Source organism: Sminthopsis crassicaudata, chromosome 1 (genome assembly GCF_048593235.1).
Source record: "Sminthopsis crassicaudata isolate SCR6 chromosome 1, ASM4859323v1, whole genome shotgun sequence".
Taxonomy (NCBI): Eukaryota; Metazoa; Chordata; class Mammalia; order Dasyuromorphia; family Dasyuridae; genus Sminthopsis; species Sminthopsis crassicaudata.
Window position 1 is genome coordinate 662449093 of NC_133617.1, and position 19040 is coordinate 662468132.

A 19040-nucleotide genomic window follows, 5' to 3' on the forward strand; every position below is an offset into this window, starting at 1 on the left:
GTAAGCAGGTGTCTATTGATGGGAGAATCAATATTCTAATTGAAGCAGTTCCAGTTGTAGAGAATTGAGGTGTGAGACTTCCCTCTGCTTGATACAGGTTCAATATGAAAGCATTCACAAACCCAAAATCTGAATGTAGCAAGAAAAGGGATTTTTAGTGGCACTGAGAAGCCAGCTTTGCTAAGGAAGACAGACTTCTTAGTGGCAAAGGTGCCTGTTAGGGAAATAAAGATTATCACTGAGAAGAGAATGTCTTCACAGTGGGTAAGAGTCCTGGCAGGCAGTTGTGCCAAAAAGAGAGGTTCCTTGCTATGGCATAATCCTGCTTCGGACTTCTGCAGAGATTTGGAGTTCAAAATTGTATTTTTAGAAGAAGTCAGAGGCTGGGGCTTCTATTCAATGCCCTCAGGCCTAGATTTCCAGTTGAAAAGAAAGTACTTATCTTGGAGTTTCAAGCCACTCAATAGGAATATCAGGCTCAGATCTCCAATTGAATGAGATTACTTAAGTTCGAGCTACTGGGAGTGGTCCTGGGCTAATCTTCAACTCAATAGAGGGTGCAGCTCTTCCCTGCCAACATTTCCAATAGAATGAAACAGAAATGAAGCCCTGAAGGGTGGATCTCTGTCAGAGGAAAGTTTCCGAGTTCACCCTCAAAAGGGACACAATTTGCATCCTAATGATTGAAGAAACCATGATATGATTATAGTAGAATATTATAGTTCTGTTAGAAATGACAAATATGGACATTTAGAGAAACTTAGTGGAACATAAAGAGTGAATTTGCCCAAACCAGAACTACCATTCCCATGATAAGTGCTATCATGAAAAAGAAAGCAACACTGAACAACTTGGGTCATCTACCCAATGCAGTGACTTATTCTACCTTAGGAGGATTTGCTAGTGAAGTATGATTCTAGACTTGAGGCAGCCTGGTGATACAATGGAGAGAGTGCTGAGTCTTCAGTCAGACTAGATCTCAGTTCAAATCTGATCTCAGACACTTAATAGTCTGGTCATTTTGGGGCAAGTCAGTAATTCTCTGTTTGCCTTAATGTCTTCATACTGCAAAATCAAGGGAATAATAGTTCCTATCTCATATTTTTTTATTGTGAGGATCAATTATGATAATATTAATAAAGCACTTGACACATATTGGGGTTTATTAAATGTTTATTTCCTTGCCCTTTTGGCAGAAAACTTTTGGATTAATGGGATAGAAAGAGGAAAATATTTCTAGAGCCACATTCAATTGGGTGATTTCTTTTCCTTGACTCTATTTCATTTCTAACAAATGACAATGTGGGGGAGAATTTTTGTGAACTAAAATGGATATTTTTAAAGTGTCAATTAAATTTTTTTAAAAAATCAAATGATAAAAAATATTCTCTTCACTTTTTATTGCATGATATCATAACATTTACTAGTTGGTTTCTCTCTCTTTTAGCTCCCTTTCTATCTTTGCAGCTTTTGCTCCAGTTTCTTTAACCCTTAGTTACAGGGTTAGGGACAGTAACTCAGAGATGAGAGAGTTAAAACAGACTTGAGAGGACATTGAGACTCTCCTCATTTTACATATGAGGAAACTGAAATAAAAAGATGCTAAATGACTTCTCATCTAGCTAATCAGTATGAGACAGAATTTTGAACTCAGTTCCTTTTGATTTCCAGGGCAGAGCTCTTTATGAAAATAATACAAAGTGTGAAAGGAACAATTCTCTCACCCCAACCTCAATTAAATTGGGCTTGTTTACCTTAAAAGTTTTTGGATCTCTTCTTGGCACCTCCTTGATTCAGGGAAGTAAGAGCTGAGGCAGCTGACAACATTTCCCGGTCACCTGAGACAATAGAGATGGTTTCAGCCTAAACTTTGTTTGGCTTTTGGACCATGATGGGCAATTGGAGATAGATGTTTGTATACCATTCAATGCTGAATATCATTCTGGTATCAAACCTTTAATTTCTAGGGCACTGATTGAGTCAGGCCTAGAAGAAAAACACAAAAATCCAAAATCCAAAACTAAAAGAAGAGACAAACTCTAACTATCTAAGAATGATCAGTGATGATGAATCCTTTTGGAAAATGAGGTGATATTTGGTATTTTGATATTAATTTATTTAAATGTAAATATTTACTAAGCAAGTTTACCTAGTTATATTGATGTTAGGTATTAATTTTTAATTTCATGTAATTATCCAGATTTATTATCAATTATTTCTTGAATAGCACAGAGAAGTATAATGTGTTTTAGGAAAGTATGAAAGTTTGGGATCCAAAGACAGGAGAGAGAGTACTGGCTATGACACTTACAATGTCACTTAAGGGAAGTTACTTTCCCTCTTGGGCTCCGTTTCCATATCTGTAAAATGAGAGACAGCAATTTTTCTTATCTCTACAACCCAGAGTTATTGTGAACAAAGAGCTTCACAAACCTTAGTGTGATGTCGAAATTGTCATCTGGGTGGAAAAAATTATATTATGATGGACTTGACCTGCTCTTCTAATAAGGACAGTCTTGTTTCTGCCTTTACTCATAGTGAAGAGTATCTATCCTTGAAGCCATAAGGAGTAGATATCAAGGTTCATTATACTATTATCTCAGGCATCTTCTTTTATCCCATAATACCCTCAGTTCTGCCCAAAGTTGGGCTTCATCTCCCTGAAGATGGGTAACCTTGTCTTTCTCTAGGGGTGGCTGCCTTGCCAAATGCCTAAGAGATTGTATCCCAACAATTATTTTTCCTGCTAATTAGTAGGGTCTCTTTCTTGGTTTATCAACTTAGGTCCCCAAGCTTCATCGTTCTGGGTACTGAGGGAGATAGTGTTGACATAAATGAAATCATCCAATAAAAATAAAATATAATGTATGTGGTATCATAGGAAATATCAACATCCTATTCCTAAGGCACCTTAAAAACCATAAAGTCTTTTCTCATAATAGTCTGTAAAATTTAGGAGTGATTTTATGTTATGTTTTGATTTGTTGGTGGGGGAGAGAATGGTAAATAATCTGTGATTTCTTTGATAATTTTCTGGTGAAGAAATTCCCTTAAAAAAAGAAAATTCCTTGGGGATTGAAAGAATCAGTGACTTGTCCAATGTCCCAATACATACGGTATGTCGGAGATGGATTTAAATTCAGTCTTCCTAATTCTTTCTTGGAGTCTTCTATCTATGATATATATATATATATATATATATATATATATATATATATATATATATATATATATAAAACACTGGCTATATAACTTCAAATTTATAGATAAGAGGGGCAGCTAGGTGGTGCAGTGGATAGAGCACCAGCCTTGAATTCAGGAGGCCCGAGTTCAAATGTGGTCTCAGACACTTAACACTTCCTAGCTGTGTGACCCTGGGCAAGTCACTTAACCCCAGCCTCAGGGGGGGGGGAAATTTATAGATAAGAAAGAGAAAGAATTGCACAGTTAAGGGGACTTGCTGATGTCACACTAAGAGATGGGTTTTCGCTAAATACTAAGGCTTTTTGGCTGTACCTGTGTAAAGCCAGGTGGAAGGAGAGGACACTGTGACAATGCAAAAGGTTTCAAGGACTTGGAAGGGTGGCTAAAGCATTTCATAGGAGTTACCAATGTGAACTGCAATGGAAATTTAGAACAGAAAAGCAACATTATTATGTCATCCTTAATCCCATCCATCCCTGCTTCTTTACCATGCTCAATGCCCTGTTCTACTGCCACCAGGGCCCTGTGGCATACAGTCTAGGCCTGTAATTATAGAGTAATTTGGCTCCTACACTATAGTTCATCTATCCTGCCACTTCAAGCTTAACGGATTTGGGAACTCAGAAAATTTACAAGTTTCACAAGTCGGCTTTTTCCTCTATCACAAAGGGAGAATCCTGCCTTTCAGGGCTCAATATCTCTTCAGTTCCATTCATTTAATTAGAAGATAGTGTTTGTGAATGAAATCGAGATTTTTGGATCACAGCTAAAAATAGAGGAATAAAAGGGATGAAATACATGTAGCAAAGAGTGACAAGTCTCTATGTATCTTCTATGAACTATATCAAATTGTCTACCCCCTTCAGGAGGGAAACAATTTGGAAAGCAAAATCTTTTAAAAATGAAAGCAAAAAAAATTTCTTGACATGTTATTGATGAAAAAATACAATACCCTTTTCAAGAAGAAAAGAAAAGAAAAAACACAAAAGAACTACGTGTACTTATTCACTTTTGCCCTTCACTTTTTTCCAGAAGAGAAGGAATATGACTATGACATGATGTTTATAATGTCAGATTTTTTTCCAATGACTGCGTTTTTTTTAATTAAAACTTTTTAATTTTCAAAACACATATGTGGACAATTTTTCAACGTAAACTCTTGCAAAATCATGTGTCTCAATTTCCCCCTTTCGTCTACCCGCTCCCCAGATGTCAAGTAATCTAATATATATTAAACATGGTTAAAAAATATATGTTAAATCAAATATATGAACACATATTTATGCAATTATCTTGTTGCACAAGAAAAAATGGGAGTAGATGGCTCTTTTTGTCACAAGATCATTGGTACTGGCCTGGATCATCTCATTTTTGAAAAGGGGCACATTCTTCAGAATTGATCATCATATAATCTTGTTGTTGCTGTGTACAATGATCTCCTGGTTGTGCTCACTTCGCTTAGCATCAGTTCAAGTAAGTCTTTCCAGACCTCTCTGAAATTAGCCTGCTGATTATTTCTTATAGAACAATAATATTCCATAACATTCATATACCATAACTTATTCAGCCATTCTACAACTGATGGACATCCACTCATTTTCCAGTTACTTGTCACTACAATAGAGCTGCCACAAACATTTTTGCACATGTGGGTCCCTTTCAACTAGGTTACTTTTGCTTAACATCCTCCCTTTTTATTTTTGGATCCAACTACTGGTTTTTTGGAAGGTTCACAATAGACAAATATATTGTATAATATAGATGATATAAAATAAACATATCAAAATTTTACTCAAAAGCTAACAAAACCTATCTTCTGAGAAGCAAGATAAGGAGTGAGAGAATATATATGTCTGAAGTCTTACAAATAGAAACAAATTGAGAAGTAAGGTAGGGGATATAATTTATCCACTGTACTAGGTACCATAAGCTATGTTTGGCTATGGGAGGGCACCTGTTCCCTATATTTATTTATTTATATTCTGTTCAACCAAGAGAACATAAGCTCCTTGAAAGTCCTTGAACAGTTTGTTGACAATTTCATTTTTGCCTCCTGTCCACAATAAGAACCTCAGTGTACTGTTTCCATACATGTTTGCTAAAATGAATTCATGTAATCATATCTCACAGTTGGAAGAGAGCTCAGAATTCAGAGACCACTGAATCCAACCAATATGTCAATATGTCTATCTCACCCCCTATAAGGTCCATCTAACCTTTACTTAAAGACCTTCATGGAGCACCTCTAGAGAACACCCAAGCCTTTGCCCAGTCTTGCTATCATTAGCTTTGAACATCCTGTACATTGCCATCTATTTCTGCAATCCTCTAAGGACCTCCTGAAAGGTGACTCCCATCCAGTATTGCCTGTTTCTCACAATACACAAGCACCAAGGAGACAGACATTGTTGTCCTGTGTCCAAGCAACATTTTTTCATCCTCTAAATTCCACACATTGCCTCCTTGTCACAAACTAAGTCAAGGCACTTGGAGCTTTTTGGCTAAGAAAATAATCTGAAAATGCTCTTGAATTGACATCCCCTGTAGAGAAGATGTGCAATGGAAATTTGGCAGATACCTAGACTACATAACATGAAATCATGTCCCCTGTGGAAGAGTCTTTGGAAAGACAGCAGAACTGGTTCAGACATGGACATTCTGCATTGAGCTACTAAGATTTGGGGAGAAGATTTTCTCCATTGACTCTTTAGTGGGAACACTTCTGGGTTTTTTAAAATTGTGAATTGTACACAATTGGGATTTTTCTTGGTTCCCCATTGAAAGAGAAGTCTATCCTTCCCTTCCCTTTACCCTTCCCTCTTAGATCATGTGGCCCCTAGAAATTCTCCAAAGGCTTTAGATTTTTCCTTTATCCTTTTCCATTCAAGGTGGACAGAGTGAAGTCCTAAACTTGAATGCTGGGCAGGACATGGACTTCAGGAAATCCAAAAAATCTAGGGTGGGAAGTGCAGCCAATTCAGCAGGACTATACACCTGGACTTGGTAAGATTCATGTTCTATAGGAACAGAACAACTGTGAACTTCATTTCCCTTTCCAGATACTGAGCTGGTTTGTACTCTAAAGTATTGAGTAGAATGTCTGAATGTTTCCCTTTGCTCCATCTTTAAAGTAAATATCTCTGTGTGATAGATAATTGGGACGTGAAATGGTTAAATAGGACTGGGTGATAATCCTGGGTTTCTAGTAATTTGGGGAAACCTAATCAGTGCAAACCAGAGAAGATGGCACAGAAGAGCGGCTCCTGGAGAAGGGGTGGAGGGATGTAGCAGATCAGGCTCTCAGGGGAAGGCCAGGGCAATCTTGTTACCTATCTTGTTACAATAATATTTTATTCAGTCAGTTCCAACTTATAAAACCTGAGGCAATCTGAAGAGAGAGTGGGAGTACTAATGGGGCATGAGGGAAAAGTTTATAAAAGAGGGAGCAACTAGATTGAGTTTTGAGGGAAAATAAGGATTCTGAGAGGAAGAGCTCAAGAGAGAATGCATTCCAGGAATGCAGGATGGCCTGTGCAATGCCAAGGAAGTGGAAGATGGAATCCAGGTTGGGGAACTGGGGAGTATTTCAGTTTGGCTAGAATGCAGACATTGAATCTATTCTGTCTTTTCATTTGTATCTGACACTTTGGCATGCCATGTGGGGTTTTCTTGGCAAAGACAGTGCAGAGGTTGGCTATTTCCTTCTTCAGCTTATTTTACAGATGGGAAACTAAGGCAAATGTTTAAGTGACTTCCTCAGGGTCACACAGCTAATAAGTGTCTGGGGCGTTATTTGAGCTCAGTTGCTCCTGACTCCAGGCTTGGCTTTCTCTGCTCTGCACCATTCACCTACTCCAGAATGCAGAGGATATTCATTTAATTTAAAGAGTATGAAACAAACATTAAGCGCTATCAAACTGGCCCAACAAGCAGGAAGTCCTAGGTTCAAGTCCCACCTCTGATGTATACTGACTTTGTGATTCTGGACAAGTCATTCAGTGCCCTTTAAAATTAAAAATTATAGAACTCAATCAATCAAGAAAAATTACTTTCCTTTTTTTGATAGTTTTTTTTTCCTAATTGTTTATAAAAATATTTTAAACAACCATTTTTCATAAAATTGAGCATGGTGGCATATTGACTGCCCAAAATTGCATATTTTTGGAGCTATTTTAAGAGGAATTTCTTTCTACCTCAGTGCTTTTTAGATTCCTCATTAAAATCTAATAACAAAATATGACAGGAAACATAATGAAACATGTGGGAGGGGATGTGGGAAAACTGGGACAAAGTGCCTTGTTGGTAGATTTGTGAACTGGTCCAACCATTCTGGAGAGCAATTTGAAACTATACCCCAAAGCCTATCAAATTGTACATATCTTTTGTTCAAGCAGTATCTCTACTGTGTTTGCATCCCAAAGAGATAGGAAAAAGGAAACAGAATCCATTGTGCAGAAATGTTTGTAGCAGCCCTTTTTATATTGGCAAGGAACTGGAAACTGAGTGGATTTCCATCAGTTGGGAAATGGCTGAATAAATTATGGTATATAAATGTAATATAATATTGTTTTCTGTAAGAAATGACCAGCAAAAGGGCTTCAGAAAAGTCTGGAGAGACTTACATGCACAGAAACTAAGTGAAGTGAGTAGAACCAAGAGAACAATGTAGACAACTGCAACAAAATTATGTGATGATCAAATGTGATGGATTTTATTGTTGTTTGCTTGTTTTCTTTTTCCTTTCTCAATTTTTCCCTTTTTGATCTGTTTTTTCACATACAGCATGATAAATGCAGAAATATGTTTAGAAGAATTGTACACGTTTAAACTATATTGGTTACTTGTTATCTAGGGTAAGGGGATGGAGTAAAGGGAAGGAGAAAAATTTGGAACACAACATTTTGTAATGGTGAATGTGTTGAAAATTATCTTTGAATGTATTTTGAAAACTAAAAGCTATTATTAAAAAGAAAAAAGAACCAAAAAATTCTTTTCTTGGAATAGAAAAGTTCAATAGTAAGACAAATATTGAGATGACTGCTAGTATACTAAGGTGCAATGGATGAATTTGTCACCTGATTTCTGAGTCAAACAGCACCAGCTTCAGGCAGCTTCTTGGCCACTGGAAAAAATGTTTTTCATTCGTCCATTCCATTGGAGAAATCTTAATCTGCAGTAGACATCCTCCTAACTCACAAATGACTTTGAACTCTTAACATGGTTTACCAGTCTGCTGAAATGGTTATGCTAGGGTGAGGACTCTGCTTCTGCTACAACTTTGGGACTACAAAGAATTTTGAGATAGATAATCCCAAAAGATGGAAGAGGGCTCAGCAAGCCTTTACACCAACTGTGCTTGTCCTCTCAGTAAACTCCATAGACACCGATATGGTTACACTTGTGGTCTAAATGTGATCCAAAAAGGAATATTTTGTCATTTATAGAAATCAAATCTAGGTGTATTTGGAGACAACACCAATAGACTTCTGAAAATTTACATAAGAATGACCATATTGTAAAAGATTGAACTGTCTCTCTCTATAGGAACCTTTCCTTGGAGAGAATCTAGAACCTTGTTATGTTCTCTCTAGATGATGGAATCCAGAAGATCAGGATTTCTCTTCTCTCAGGCTTTTACCAACTCTATCCATTTTATAGACACAGGATATTAAGTCATCAATATCTACCATATAAAGCCACAGAGAAATAATCTTTGATTACAGAGTTATACAACCAATATTTTTTACACAATTAGAATTCACAAGGAGAAGCCAGCTAAAGCATAATAAGATTTAAAGGGGGAGATATCAGTCCTAGCTGGAGAAATCAGAGGAGACTTCATGAAATCAGGTATCTGGTAGAATGGGATGAATGTTAATAAATGGAAATGTGTTATGAGGGAAAATTCTATTGCAGTCACAGAACATGACCTATGTAAATAGGTGGAGGATACAGAGCAAAGGCTGGAAAGGGAGAATGGTGAATAGTCCAATTTGTCCAGATAATGGAGAATGTGAAGAGAAGGTGGGAAAACAAACCTGGAAACATTTCATGTACCCCATCTTTCACACTGAGGCTAGGGTATCCCCTTTAGATTTTTGTCCTGTCTTATCCCATCTTTTCTTCCCTTGAAGATGTTTCAGGGTTCCTCTCAGCTTTTGCCTGACACCCCAGTGGAAGGTGAGAGGCAAGCATATCATCCTTTTTTAAACAGAGAAGTAGTAACTGGCTTAGTGGTAGCTCTGGATGGACTATTTTGCCAGGCTACCGTTGCCCATATATTTACAGGCATTCATTCTCTTGATCCTGTTTAAGAAAATACAGTTGCTAGTGAGACTCTCTATAGAGCTGAGAGTCAGGGGATGCAAGAACACTTGGGATTTTTGCTGCCTGTGTGCCTGATTGAATATAGAATATAGCAAGGGAGTCTCTAATTCAGAAAAGTGATGAAGAATAAATACTAGGATAACTGACTGTTTGCCACCCAATCTGTGTCTGGAGCGCTGTCACTCTGGGGGTCTGGGTCTGAGTATGATATTGCTTTGGTGGAAAAAGGATAAGAGACCTGGGTCTGATTTCACAAGTTTCTTTTTTCTTATTCACACTTATTTGCCTTTCTTCCTCCTCTTCCTATATCCACTACTGAGGCTCACAAGAACCACTGGGTAAAGAAACCTCTATTTTGAGAGGACAAAAGAAATTGGTCTGAGTTGTTATAGAACCTAGTTCTGTCCTCTTCTGGGGGTAAAGTCAGGCTTAGAAATTCTCTAAAGCAGTTTGAAGCATCTCACTCAAGAGTTCTATTGGAAATTCTCATCTCTGGCCACACTGACAGGTGGACAGCACCACCAGGAAGAAAGAATAATGAAGTGACTGCTTGTCTTGAAGGCAGAAGATGAGAGTGGTGGCCTTGCCTCTGGCTTGACTTTGGTCACTTGCTGACTTTGACTCTCAAGTGCCTCTTCTCCGCCATCTTGGCTCGGCGCCCCCCCCCCCCAAAAAAAAGAATTTGGAGGAGTCTCAAGTGCCTCATGGATGTAATGGAATAATACTGTCTGTGTCATCTACCTGCCAGAGTTGTTGTGAAGATCCGTTGAGATAAGATTTGTAAAGTGATTAGTAAATTTTAAAGTGCTGTAACAAGCTGTTATTACTAAATATAAAGACAAGATGGGCACTGGGGGGAGGTCAGCAAGAAGGAGACAAGAATGGTTCTACAATGGAAGGGGTTGACATTCTATGCCCTAAAAGGTAAAATGATTATAAAATGTCATGACTGGAAGGGATTTCAGAGGCAGTGTAATTCAATTTTTCATTTAATAACAAGTCATCCCTGTCCATAATATTTTGACAAAAAGTTATTCAATTCATCAAACACCTACAATATGCAAGTACTGGTCCAGGTACAGGAAAATAAGAGGAAATCAAGGAATCTAAAGCAAGAACAAGAGAAAGACACAGAAAATGTTTGTATTCCCCTTGTGGTGTGATAGTTATATAGAAGTCTGAGTGTGAGAAGATACAGAAAGAAGGAATATCTTCCAGTTACTTTGAATGTATGGGATACAAGGTGGGAGCCACCTATTTGAAGGACAAAATGACCATGACTTGGAGGCTGTGATAGGATTGAAATCAAAAGAAGGAATCTTAGGGAGAAGGCAAATACAGTTATGGGCAAGTGGAATAGAGATGAAAAAAAAAAAAAAAAAAAAAAAAAAAAGAAGAGTATTCCAGGTGCAATTGTGCTCCATTGTCTGAAATAACACGGGACCCAGATCTCCATACACTATGAGAATGTGATAATAGGGTGGGTGTGTAGCCTATAGACAGGGGGCCCTAGGAGCTTAAGCCAAGGGAGAAGGCTTCTAGAACAAAGAGAACCTCATAGGGGTTAATGACAAACTGAGCCAAGTTAAGGGAGGAGTACCAAGTGGGAGGACTGCCACAGAGACAGATCATGTCTCTGGAATTACACGCTTTGGAAAAAACCTTCACCACTCTGGCTTAGTGGTAGCTCTGGATGACTATTTTGCCAGGCTACCGTTGCCCATATATTTACAGGCATTCATTCTCTTGATCCTGTTTAAGAAAAGACAGTAGCTAGTGAGACTCTATAAAGAGCTGAGAGTCAGGGGATGCATGAACACTTGGGATTTTTGCTGCCTGTGTGCCTGATTGTGTGTCTAGAATATAGCAAGGGAGTCTCTAATTCAGAAAAGTGATGAAGAATAAATACTAGGATAACTGACTTTGCCACCCAATCTGTGTCTGGAGCACTGTCACTCTGGGGGTCTGGGTCTGAGTGTGATATTGCTTTGGTGGAAAAAGGATAAGAGACCTGGGTCTGATTTCACAAATTTCTTTTTTCTTATTCACACTTATTTGCCTTCCTTCCTCCTCTCCCCATACTGAGGCTCACAAGAACCACTGGATTGGGTTCTCTATAGTGGGTAGCTCTTTCCCAGGGAATGCCTTCTCCCCTATGAGCTTCATGCCAGAGCTGGTCAGTTCTACCTCCCATCCTGTCCACACTGCTTTTCCCATCTAAATCCTCTTTTGCATGGTTATAAATAGCAGCCTTGAGTCTCACCTTCTTTCACCTATTGCAATAGCTTCCTGAGTAATCCCTTGGGCTCTAGTCCCTCCCTTCTCTACTCCATATTCCAAGTAAATACCAAAAAGCTCTGGCTAATGAAAAGATGTAATTTTGTCAACCACCTGCTTCACAAGAACAACAACAGGGACTCCATGTTCTCTCCAGAAAACTTCTGGGCCAAGTCTGGCATGAAAGACTCTCATCAGCCTGGCTATCTACAACACCTTACACACTCTACCCCTTAATGTTTTAAATATTTTCCACTCTAGGCCGAGCGAATATAATAAAGATGACAATACTCCCCAAACTAATCTATTTATTTAGTGCTATACCAATCAGACTCCCAAGAAACTATTTTAATGACCTAGAAAAAATAACAACAAAATTCATATGGAAGAATAAAAGGTCAAGAATTGCAAGGGAACTAATGAAAAAAAACTCAGAGGAAGGTGGTCTAAGTGTACCTGATCTAAAGCTATATTATATAGCAGCAGTCACCAAAACCATTTGGTATTGGCTAAGAAATAGACCGGTAGATCAGTGGAACAGATTAGATACAAAGGACAAAAAAGGGTACATCTATAGCAATCTAATCTTTGACAAACCCAAAGATTCCAACATTAGGGATAAAAATTCATTATTCGGAAAAAACTGTTGGGAAAAGTGGAAATTAGTATGGCAGAAATTAGATATGGATCCACACTTAACACCATATACCAAGATAAGATCAAAATGGGTCCATGACTTAGGCATAAAGAATGAGACCATAAATAGATTAGAGGAACAGAGGATAATCTACCTCTCAGACTTGTGGAGGAGGAAGGAATTTATGACCAGAGGAGAACTAGAGATCATTATTGATCACAAAATAGAAGATTTTGATTACATCAAACTAAAAAGTTTCTGTACAAATAATACTAATGCAAACAAGATTAGAAGGGAAGTTACAAATTGGGAAAATATTTTTAAAAACAAAGGTTCTGACAAAGGTCTCATTTCCAAAATATATAGAGAACTGACCATAATTTATAAGAAACCGAACCATTCTCCAATTGATAAATGGTCAAAGGATATGAACAGACAATTCTCAGAGGAAGAAATTGAAACTATATCCACTCACATGAAAGATTGTTCCAAATCACTACTGATCAGAGAAATGCAAATTAAGACAACTCTGAGATACCACTACACAGCTGTCAGATTGGCTAAGATGACAGGAACAAATAATGACAAATGTTGGAGGGATGTGGGGAAATTGGGACACTAATACATTGTTGGTGGAGTTGCGAAAGAATCCAGCCATTCTGGAGAGCAATCTGGAATTATGCCCAAAAAGTTATCAAACTGTGCATACCCTTTGACCCAGCAGCGCTACTACTGGGATTATATCCCAAAGAAATACTAAAGAGCGGAAAGAAACATATATGTGCCAAAATGTTTGTGGCAGCTCTTTTTGTTGTAGCTAGAAACTGGAAGATGAATGGATGTCCATCAGTTGGAGAATGGTTGGGTAAATTGTGGTATATGAAGGTTATGGAATATTATTGCTCTGTAAGAAATGACCAGCAGGAGGAATATAGAGAGGCCTGGAGAGACTTACATCAACTGATGCTGAGTGAGATGAGCAGAACCAGAAGATCACTGTACACTTCAACAACAATACTGTATGAGGATGTATTCTGATGGAAGTGGAAATCTTCAACATAAAGAAGATCCAACTCACTTCCAGTTGATCAATGATGGACAGAAATAACTACACCCAGAGAAGGAACACTGGGAGGGGAATGTAAATTGTTAGCACTAATATCTGTCTGCCCAGGTTGCATGTACCTTCGGATTCTAATGTTTATTGTGCAACAAGAAAATGATATTCACACACATGTATTGTACCTAGACTATATTGTAACACATTTAAAATGTATGGTATTGCCTGTCGTCGGGGGGAGGGAATAGAGGGAGGGGGGGTAATTTGGAAAAATGAATACAAGGGATAATATTATAAAATATATATATATATATAATAAAAAAAAAAAACCTAAAAAATAAATAAATAAATAAATATTTTCCACTCAAACTAGGTTCTAACTGTTCCATAGCTTTTCCTTAATCTTCCCAAAGAGAGTTCCCCATGTCTGGAATGCACTTTTTCTCATGTCTCTCCCTTCTCTTCCTCTAAGATGAAGACATCTCAGGTCTATTGACCTTCCCCCCATTCTCAGCCCCATATAGATCCTAATCAGAAAGTGATCTTTCTCTCAGATTTCCTTAAGCAATTTGTCGAGATGATGCCTTGTTCCCACACATTTCCACCTTATATTCAGTACTTCTATCTCTGCTCCCATTCCCACCCTCCTAGATTACAAGCTCCTTGAGGGGAAAGACTGTGGGTGGGTCTTTTCATCTTTTATTGTGCACTAAGAGTACATGATTAATATTTCAATATTGAGCCAAAATTGGAATGAAGGACAAAGTGTGAGCAAACATGGATGCAGAAAGAGTAAAGCTGGAGTTTATTCATTTGAAGAGGCCAAGGCAGAGTGCAGGCCTTAAAACAGAATCTGAGACTCAGTCTTCCATAGGAGTCTCACCTCCTAGCCACGTCTTCTAATTCTGTTCCAGATTCTTCTAACCAGTCCTCCCAGCCCAATTCTCTTGATCTTTTCAGGCTGCAGAGGGAAAAAAAACAGGGCTCCTTAATTCAGGACTTATAGGAGTCAGATTAAAGAGAGAATAACCCCTCCCCCCATATAATGCCTTAAAATGTGGTAACTTAGAGATTCATGGGACTTAGAGAGACCTCAGCAATCACTTCATGTAATGTCCCCATTAGCAATGGGAGCACACTTAGACAGATTATGACCCAGTTGGCAGGTGACAAACCCAGGATTTAAGCCCAATTTTCAGCTTTCAATTCTAAATCCGGAGCTCCACCTAGCACAGAAAATTAAAACCTCAGTAGTTTCTTCTTCATGTTCATTTTGATAAAGGTAAATAGTTTTCCAATGATACCCTCCTCCAATTTCTGTAGAGAAAACCAAGGAATTCTTCCCCCACCCTTTAAAAGCTTCTATGCCCAGCAACATCCTGGGACCAGGTTGTTTTGACCATGCAGATGGTCAAAGATCTCTCAGGTTCCAGAGCCAGTTTTAGATAAGATGGATGGGGGGGGGGGGGGGGAGAAATTCTCCACTCTTATATCTATACCTCCTCCTCGAACCTGGATGGAAAAAAGGAGACTGGCTATGTGAGGCTAAGGTTGGAGGCAATGGACAATATTGATCCCATCCAGATCTCTCCCAGCAGCCTCCAGTGGACAAGGCACTATAAATCCCAGGTGGAACCTGGAGGTTTGGGCTCCTCCTTCAAACCTCCACTAAGAATCCATTACTTACCCCATCACAGGAAATATCAACAGAGGTCTGGGTAGAATCCAAAGTAATGGTTCCAACACATTCTTTCACCAGCTGTGGAAGGGTTGCAGAGACATTTCAGGACTGGGAGTCTGTAATCTTTACCCCTGACATGCCAGGGCTGACAGCAAGCTCAACCTTTGTACCAACCCAGCCAACTAGGAGGATTTTTCTGCAACTCTTCTTGGGAAACTCACTTTCCTTAGAGCAGCAGGAAAGCAGAGCTCAGCATCCTCCTCTCCCCAAGGTGACAATATCCCCAGAAAGGGTCTCATTGCTTCAGGTCCCCTCCCTGATCCTAGGTATTCTCACCCCATTTTCCTTGAAGTCACATTCATCTGAATTACGATTTTCAGCATTGAGGCACACGGTCTCAGCAATGGTAAAGCTCACAGGTCGAGGAGCAGCAGGATCATTGCTCTGGGGAAGAAAGCAGGACAGCCTTTTAGACCCAGGTTCCAGCTGAGCCCCTGGAGAGCCTGGAGCAAGCTATTTAGTGCTGGACTTTAAACACCATCCAGTCTGACCCTCTCAATTTCTAGAGGAAATCCCCCAAGGTCACACTGTCAGCAGCTTCAGAATTGGAGGCTTGCAGAACCAGGGTTTCCTGAATGGCTTCTGGTTCCTCCACCCCCACCCCCAGTCCTCAGCTTCCACAATCCCCCTCCTCAGTGGTATCTCAGTCTGGTTGGGAGACAACTCTCAAAAAGGAAAAAAAAAATCAATACAAGTTTAATCATTCTCAGATTCATGTGAAAGTTGTAGTAATGACAAGAATCCTGGATTTAGAGCCTGAAGACCTGGATTTTATTTGTATTCTAAGTGCTTAGTATTGTTGCTGGGACATAGCAAGACATTCATTCAATTAATAAATACTTATAAAGTACTTGCTATGTACTAGGTACTGTTGTAATGAGGCTCCATAATGAACTAAAAGACATATCCTGCCTTCAAGGGGCTTACAATCTAAAGAGAGGAAGCAAAATATTTAAGAACATAAGACATAGTAAGCTATATTCAAGGGCAATAGGAAATGATTAAAAGAGGGAATGATCCAGATACAGAAATGCCTTTTTCTTCCTTCCTTCCTTCCTTCCTTCCTTCCTTCCTTCCTTCCTTCCTTCCTTCCTTCCTTCCTTCCTTCCTTCCTTCCTTCCTTCCTTCCTTCCTTCCTTCCTTCCTTCCTTCCTTCCCAGGTGCTCTTTACCCTTCATTTCTCTGAGTCACGATTTCTACTTTGTAAATTGTGGGGATTAAAACTCAGTGACATCTAAGGTCCTTTCCCCAGTTTTCACAGTCTATGATCTTCTGCCGTGTGTAGGGCATGTGGAGAGACAGAGAGACAGACAGAAAGAGAGAGAGAGAGAGAGAGAGAGAGAGAGAGAGAGAGAGAGAGAGAGAGAGAGAAAAAGAATGAGAGACAGAAAGAGAGAGATGGAAAGACAGAGAGAGAGAGAGAGATCCCTCTGATTGGGGGTCACTGATGAGGAGCTTGGCCTCTGCTCTAAGGTAAAAATGGGATTGGAAAGTCAGGGAGAATGGTAAGAGAAATCAAGGCCAAGGGAGGGTTCACAAGGAAATCCTGGGATAGTTTAAGCATGGATTATCATCCCTATTTCACAAATGAGAAAACTGAACCTCAGAGTCATGGCTCAGAGTCGGAAAAAGGTGTCAGAACTGAAAGAGAACTAACTCCAAAAATAATAATCGCAATCTTTATATAGTTTCATCTGCCAGGCACTATGTTATAGGCTTTACAAATATTACTTCATGTGTTGCTCACAGTAACTCTTGTAGTGAGTACTAGTATTATTCCCAAAAGAGATTTGGGGCAAGTCAAGCAAACAGAGGTTAAAGGACTTCCCCATTTGCTACCTGGCTGTCCTTCTCTCTTCCACTATGTCACAGTGGCTTCCAGTGACGAGACCAAAGTTCCCAAGAGTGGAGAATTCAAATCAGAGAATCTGGAAAGATGGAACCCTCCCCCACCATCCCGGTGCTACTCACTTCTCCAGGTGCCAGATTCAGGATGGAGAGTCGGAAAAGGTTTTCAGACCTGAATTCCTGTTGTATTCCCTGATGAATCTATTCACCACTTCCTCATATCATTGGTCCTGGGCATATGCAAGTAGATTCAGGCTGAGCAGCCCAAGTACCAACAGGGGTATCTGCATGTTTGAGATCTTCTGCATCCTCATCCTCTTGGCACGCATCCTGTGGACAGACCAGAAGCTATCATTTATACACTGGCTCTGACCCAGCCTTCACAAGGGCATCACATACCTCTATCCACTGGGTACCAACGGATCCCTGAGGTCTGTGGTTTCCTCCATTCTTTTGAAACTCATCTCCTCATCCTCAGGGGTAGAGGATCCTTCCTTCAGTTTCTTCATAGAGCCTAAAGTTAACCAAAAGGAAATGTTGGGTGAAGAAAGGAAGACAGGAAAAAGTAGAGAGGGAGGAAAACTGAAAGATTAGGCAGGTGAAAGGATATGAAGAAATAAATCATTTCTCCACCTCTGTTTTTAAAAGTACTGGAGAGACTGTGGAAGGGTTGGTGGTCCAATGCCTTTCCAGTTACTCAAGGACCTTTACAATTGAGAAAGGATTGCTTAAATTATCCTCTGTAGCCTCCTCTGTTCCTCCCCAAAGTGCTCAGCTTCAGTTCTCCAAAATCAGGAGATCTAAGGTCAACCAGAAATTTCTGGTACACTAATATGATTTCTCATTATTCTTGATAAAGTCTTCCCAACTAGAACCCTGCCTTCCTCTCATTCAACTCAACAAATCTGTAGGCTGGTGCATCAGCCCTATGGTCTGAACATGTCTTACAATTTCACAAGCTTTAGAGCAGATCTTCTTCAGCCAGAAGAGGTAATCTCTGGTAGAGGATCCAGGAGGTAAAAATCCATTCCAGGTCTTGAATCTTAGAGTAACTTGCCTCACCGACCTCCCTTTTCTTATGAAATAGCAGAGACATACTTGTTAATATAATGATTAGAAATCAAGCTACTGAAGCAAAATATAAAATTATAAAATAGGTCAAAGACTTACCTTTGACTTTAGGACAGGAAAAATATCCCACAATGGAAACTAAAGTCATTTGGAGAAAGGTACTTGAGGAAATTGATATGTTTACTTTGATGTGTAACTCAACTATGTAGAGCTCTGTCCAAGTAACCAAGATAAGGCTCACTACATCTCACTACATTATGTTTCCTAGAAAAAGTATTGGAACATCAAAGATGTATTTTGTATCATATCTATAAGCATTGGAAGTATATATATATTTATATCTCTGATAAATACCATTTGAAGAGTTCATATCAAATTCTCTCCACCTAGCCCCCATATTTCACACCCTTAATTCACTACTGGAACTGGACTCCAACAATCTCTAAGCACAGCCCTGAAGAGGATAAGAAAAAAAGACAATCCCTGTCATGGGGGACTCCTGTCTTTGCAGATATAGGGACCTAGATGTTACAATTAAGTTTGAAGGACAAACTGAGCTTGGCTTAGTTTAGACAGTTAGCAATTCTATTATTAACAACTGCTCGATTTGGAGAGTAGTGGAAGGGAGGATTCAGTAAAGTCCTGATGGAGAAGGTGGTACTTTACAGAAAGCTAGGGAGAAATTCTAAAATCTAGATCTGAGGAGAAGGCATTCCAAATATAGAGATTGCCCCTCTTCCCAAAGGTACAATGGTGGGAGATCATCTGTCTCATTTAGAGAACAGTAAGGAACCTCATTTAGCAGAAACAGATGATGGGAAGGGCAGTTTAATGAAATCAGAACAGAAAACTAGACTGGAGTCAGACTGTGAAAG

The 19040-nt window shown here is 39.2% G+C and overlaps 1 pseudogene; it reads right to left on the reverse strand.

Moving 5' to 3' along the window:
• Window positions 1-14287: 14287 nt before the first annotated feature.
• LOC141551425 (cathelicidin antimicrobial peptide-like) lies at window positions 14288-17467 on the reverse strand (annotated as a pseudogene).
• Window positions 17468-19040: the final 1573 nt, after the last annotated feature.